The sequence below is a fragment of the Mixophyes fleayi genome, chromosome 9, assembly GCF_038048845.1.
Source record: "Mixophyes fleayi isolate aMixFle1 chromosome 9, aMixFle1.hap1, whole genome shotgun sequence".
NCBI classification, from domain to species: Eukaryota; Metazoa; Chordata; class Amphibia; order Anura; family Limnodynastidae; genus Mixophyes; species Mixophyes fleayi.
Window position 1 is genome coordinate 14,308,624 of NC_134410.1, and position 6,000 is coordinate 14,314,623.

The window sequence follows — 6,000 nt, forward strand, 5'->3', positions numbered from 1 at the left end:
CGGATCCCCTAACTTCGGGTGTGTTCGGTTTCCGAGGAACCGAGCCTGAGTGTCTCTAATTTGAATACGGAGGGAACTACGCTAAATTTCCTTGCTCTTTCCTTAACAGAAAATTGCATTCGGACTTGAAACAGGCCCAGTCTGCCTGGATGGTCCGACTAGTGATGATCAAGATCCACACAAAGTAAAGTCCTTTAAAATTCACCCTCTTCACTTCTTTATTTTATTTCCATAACCACATGCATGATGAAGTCTCATTGTTGTACTGATCCACAGAAGAAGGCACAACGGTGCGCCTACTACGTACATCTCAAGATTGGTGTCATGCCACCCCAACGCCTCTCTCAGCCTGCGCAAACTTCTGCTCCTCTGGAAATCTATGCCTTCTGGCAGAAATCTACACGCACTTGCGCACATTGAGGTGCAGGGTGGGGCTAAACTTTATTTTAAACTGAGCAACCAACGCTTCGCGCTTTGTAAACGACCCCCCTAAAGGTTTACTCTATTAGCTTTTTCATTCTGAACCGCTCCTCCAAGTGTTTTAACCAGTGCTTCTTTTTGTAAGAAAAAATTTCCGGAACTCACATCACGTAGTCAATCACTGTACACACACCCACACACGTCAGTTGTATAACGAAACACAACTGTCACCTCCCGCAGTAAGCTCTCAGCGCGCGTCCACACAACCAATCACAAGCTGAGCAGTGGCACAATCCGAGCAGGCCATCACAACCAGCCCGGACGAAGTACGTCTGCATCAGACTGGACACACAAGCAGCCCGCATGCACCGTTTTAATGATTTTGCCGCTGACCTGCTACGCTCGACAGGGCGATTCAAGTCCACGTGGACCAAGCATCAAATGTTCAAAAGTTGCTTTTAAAACTTGGAAATTCTGTCGAAAAATGGTGCCGGAACTCAGTTCTGGTGAGTTCTATGACACAAAAAGCACTGGTTTTAACTATGCAGAATATAAATAGCCAAAACTAAGACTGACAAATAAAAGCTGCAATTAAAAAATATAACCGTGCGAAACAAAAAATCCTGTTTGATTAGTATGTGCCGTTACAACCAGCAGTCTGCGTTCACGTTGTGCTGTGTCTTTTAGAGACTGGCTGCACATTGAGCATACCGGAGAGTCAGTGGCTGGGAGCAGGGCGCAGTGATTCATACTACAGCCTGCCAGCAGATGCGATCAGGGCCAATACTGCAGGGGAATAAGAAATGCCTGGGATAAACTCATTTCCAATCCTAAAAACAAAAGGCGCAGAGGAGAGTCTGCGGTTTTACAGACTGTGAAAGGGCAGCAAGTGCGGACCCATAGGGATGATCAATCATCCTATTAAATGATTTAATAGCCCGAGGTCAAAGGTCTACTCAACAGGGGCGAGTGTAGCGGGACGAGGTAGCTCATATTGTCTGTGGCTTAGTGGGTAATGCTATTGCTCAATATCAGACACTGTCATAGGCAGACAGCAACTTGGGTGGCAGCAGTTGCTCCAGAGCTAATGTCATATTCTGACCACATCATTGTTCTTACAATCTTAGTGACAATATATTTACAAAGCCAATAACTGGGCACTATAGGAGGAAATATATCAGGCAGCACAGTTGGCTTAGCAGGAGGTCTACAGTAGACCAATAAACAATAGAAGTGCTTCGCTGCAGAGATTTATCTCATACTTGCCAACTCTCCCTAAATGTCCGGGAGACTCACGAAATTCGGGTCGGTCTCACAGACTCCCGGGAGAGCTGGCAAGTCTCCCGCATCCCGCAATTGTGGGGCTAAAATGACGCGATTCGCTGTGAATCGCGTAATTTTGGCCTCGCCTCTGCGACAAAACAGCATATTTGTCACGGGGGGCGGGGCAAAAATTATGCGTGCCCCCGCCCCCTCCCATCCTCTAGACACACCCCTCTCCCGGATACAACTTGCCAAAAGTAGGCAAGTATGGTTTATCTAGGATGCACTAAACCAGTGATGGCTAACCTGTGACACTCCAGGTGTTGTGAAACTACAAGCCCCAGCATGCTTTGCCAGTAGATAACTAGCTGATAGATGGCAGAGCATGCTGGGACGTGTAGTTTCACAACACCTGGAGTGTCACAGGTTAGCCATGGCTGCACTAAACCTCTGGCAGGCAGGGCATGCTGGGACTTGTAGTTGCAGAACACCTGGAGGGTCCAACGCTGCCTACTGCTGCACAAAAAAAGTGGCACACAGGCTGGAACGAGGGAGGCAGAAGTAGTCAAGCTCGCAGATAAAGTCAGTGGCAGGGCTAGGGCAGACGCCTCTCCCTGTTTATGTTCAGACTCCAGTAGATAAATAAACATTTAGCATAGCAAAGAGATGACATCACCCAGAAAATCTGAGAACGCTAATCGAGCACCCCCCCCCCCCCTCTTGTTCACTGCCGCCAAAAGGGGTCTGAAGAGGACCCGAGGGAGGAAGAGGAAAATATTCAAACCACTGGGGCTCTGTGCACCTGTGCATGTTGTACAGACTGTGTTCACAAAGCACAAAGCAGGAGCAGGAAGTTGAAGGGCTGAGGAGAGAAATGTGCTCCCTGAATGATCTCACTCCCCCCGTTCACATCCCCGCTGTTCCCGTAACCCCAATATAGTCACACAACCCCCCACCCCTTGTTTTCATCCCTGCTTCCTTCATATTCTCCCCCTCCGCCTTCACTGGAAGGAATGAATGTGGAAGGACAAGAGAAGAGAGGTGTGAGGAAGAGATGACTGAGCAATAGAGGAATGGGCAAGAAAAAGCGAGGGAGGAGAAAGACATTCTGGACACGGGAACAGAGGATGTGTCACAAACAGATGTGCGAAAGCATTACAGCATTACAAAGACCCAGGGCGAGAGGGAGAAAGGGGGCAGCGGAAAGAGAACGAAGGGGGAGAAAAGAGAGAAAGAATGAAGGAGGGAGGGAGAAGAAAGGAGAAGAGGGGGAAATAACAGCTTGGAAAGAGGATGAAGAGAAGGAAACACAAGGTTCTATGACGTCTGTTTACTGTGACACTCTCCGTAACATTTCCAGCTAGCAACAGCGGGCACTACCTCCTAGCACCCCTGTGCTGTCTTCTGCCCTTTACTAAACCTGTGCCGACCCCTGACACCAAGATATTGTCTACTCACATACTTTACACGTAGCCCTTTTCTGGGGACAGTCCCAATCTTCATTGGTAGCAACCTGCCAGAAAATGGGCATGGTTCTTCCCAAATGGACATGGTTGGGGTAGAACAGGACGTAGTCTGGGTGCCTTGGTGGGGAGGGAATATTGTCTATTTTGTTGCCAAATTTCACATTGGGAATGTAGGTAGGTTCATGCTGCCCTCTTTACTGTCCCTGTAAGCACCACTCACCCACAACTATAACAGGCAACTATCTCTGCCACCGTTGTGCTCACTCCACACACAGGCTTATGCTCCTGGCACCACTACCCATGTGCCACCCCCTCCGACAGAGTTATACCATCAGACCCGCCCCTTTTTCTCCTGCCTCTGTACAAGTCCCCCCCCTCCAACTATAACATACTCCACTCTCTGCTGCCTATGTGCCGACTCCACACATATGAATGTCACAAACATAAGGGACTTACAGCTATTCAGGAGCAAACTTGATGCAGGCAATAAAACAGCACAGAGGGAAACTGCCCCGCCCCCGTTTATCCGGCCAGACAGCACCTGTTCTACAAAGGAGTAACAAAAGTTAAGTAGAAGGAGTAATCTCATTAGTAACTATAAAAGTCTTATGTCTGATACCTTAACCTCTTTTACCTTCTTCATTTTATTCACTATAACCTTAAAGTAACGACACAAGACTTGAAATAGGGCACAAATAAATTATTTATTTAAATATGGTGGAGGTGAATAAAGCAGTCAGACCGACGTGTGCCAGGCAAAACCCACCTGTCCTAGCATATCCTTAGGACTACTCACTGGGGAACAACCAAACCCCTGGGTTCAAGTGGGGGACCAACCAATCAAACCCCGGGCGCACATATCTACCTGGACGGGGCACCACGTCCTGAATCTACAGAACCCGCCCCTCCTCTGGGCTATACGGGAAGCAACCACAGGGCAACCCACAGGGGTGGTACCTGAAACAGATACCGTAAATGTGCGCCCAAACAACCACTGGCCGTCGACTGTACTGCTTTTCCGGCCAATACTCCATCCATATTCGCTGAGAACCATGCCTGCCTCCAACGCTGATATCCATCGTAACAGAATCTAGTCGACTCCTTTATCTCTCAGCAACGAAAACAGGGAGGTTGGGTGGGCAATGTCCAGATCTGCCAAGGCTGAGCAAAACTCCGCCCATCCAACTTATAGCCCTATACCCCTCCCCTATGACACCGGATGGGCGTACCACAAAGTTAACTGTTAACACTCCAGAGAATAACTCAGTTAAAGATAGAGCAAAGCTTTTATTATCCTTCACTCCTACGCAGATCTCAGTTCTTATTCCCTCTCTGCGGCTAACACATAGATAATACATCAAAAAAAAACTGATACACATACATGACACATAGCTATTTACATATATACACTTGCAGTTTGTTGTACCAAAGTCTACATTATTTGCTTTTCCCCCTGCATCTACTACGGTATATCTCCACATGACTGTGAGCTCTGCTTGAAGAAGGGCTGAAGAGGGACATACACATCCTATAAGAAGCTTTAACTCATGTGAAAGTTTTAAATATACACAACTTAAAAAAGTAACACAGAGCAAGAGGAAGTTGGGATGTCTGGTAAGTGTAAGGATGCAGGAAAGATGATGGAACACCAAGAAATGAATAAACTCTTCTGTGGGGATTCCATTGTAAGGGATATAGATTTGGGAGTAGCTAGTGACGGAAAGCTGGAGGTGCCTACCTGGAGCACAGACATGTTCTAATCACTGTTAAAGCAGCAACACAGTAGGATGAGATAGATGCAGGGCCGGCTGTAGCTGGTTTACTGGGGTGCCAATGTGTTGGGGCCCGGGTGCATAAAACACTGACTGTGTGATATAATGTTACTCATTCAGTGTCTTGTCACCATGGCACCCACACTGAGTGCCAGAATAGAAGATGCTCTTCTATCCCCACGCTACGCTAGGCAAGAATTAGGAGGTGTACCGAGAATGGGGGGGTTCATTTTCCAATTGGGTTGCTAGGGCATCCCCCAGTCATGCAACAGGCCTGGATAGATGTCATTATTCACCTGGGGACAGATGATATGGACAGGCATGATGACAGGGAAGTACGGAAGGAATCCCAAGATCTAGGAGTCGCTCTTAGCTACACAGCAAACTCAGAGTTTTTTCAGTTGTGTTGCCAGAATATAGGAGAAGGAAGGCAGGATTGTTTGCACCAGACCATGTAATGAGTAGCTCAGTAATTTATGGAAGGTGTGTTTGGGTTTGTAGGACATAATTTTAGTACTTGGCAGGATCTGGGACGATATGGGAGCACCTGCGCCCAGCTTGGAGTGGAGCCAACTTATTGGGTGAACAGTTCAGAGCATTTAAACCAGCTGACAAGGGCAGTGAAATGAGTTAGGAAATTTCAAACCTGCTCCCTACTGTATAAAGTATTGATGGTGCAGATAACGTATCCAGGGAAATAGAGTGTAGAGTAACTTATACAGAAATGAGGTCAGTAAAACAGACAGAGAAAAGAATTAGCAGTAATAAAAATGTCAGTCTAGATGTATAAATACTTGTGGTTTAGGACATAAATTCCCAAAACTAATGGCCATACTGACCAGGGATGATCTAGATGTTGTGGTTATTATGGAGTCCTGGTGTAATAAAAATCATGACTTGGTCTTAGCTATACCAGGTTCACATTTATTAGAAAGGACAGATAAGAAAGATGAGGTGATGGAAGCTCATCTCATAAACAAACACCAAAGCTACTTTAATAAAAGGTATTGGAGATAAAACTGAGACTATCTGCAACCCTAGAGACTGATATATAGGTCAGTGATAACACCACACCTGGA